This window comes from Galeopterus variegatus, unplaced genomic scaffold (genome assembly GCF_000696425.1).
Source record: "Galeopterus variegatus unplaced genomic scaffold, G_variegatus-3.0.2 Scaffold779, whole genome shotgun sequence".
Classification (NCBI taxonomy): domain Eukaryota; kingdom Metazoa; phylum Chordata; class Mammalia; order Dermoptera; family Cynocephalidae; genus Galeopterus; species Galeopterus variegatus.
Genome location: NW_007726890.1, coordinates 203,239 through 203,789, shown reverse-complemented (window position 1 = coordinate 203,789; position 551 = coordinate 203,239).

Sequence of the window (551 nt, the reverse complement as noted above, 5' to 3'; positions counted from 1 at the left end):
GGGAGCAGTGGGGCTTCCTGGACGCTACAGAGAGAGGACATCGGCTTTTCCTGAGACACGCCAGCTCAGAAGAGGAGGAGGAGGAAGAGGAGGGGCAAATACTCATCCCGAGGCCAAAGCAGGGCTGTAGCCAGACTCCAGGGTGGGAGAGCTAATGGGAAACAGCTTGCTGGAGGGAGGCAGATGGAATTTGGGAGTGGCTGGGGCTGGGCTGCTGCGAGTAGCAGGCTGATTGAGATCAAGCATTGCTCCTCTGTGTCAGAGATCACTGGACTCTGCTCAGGGCGGGCTCATACCCTACTCCTGGCAACTTGGCGCCAGCACAGGTTGCTGGGGCAGCCCAAGGCTCCTCTGCCCACCCTGGCTCCCAGAATCCTTGGAAAGAAAAGACCTGAGGGGGACTTTCCATCCACCAGACGCCTCCTTCCCATCGCCAGCCCCCACCCCGTCTGTTCCTGCCCAGGAAAGGCCTGGAGGAAGAGGCCAGAGAAACAGCCCTGCCCTCTCTCCCCAGTCCCTCCATCCACCCAGCACCAGCATCTGGAGACCCC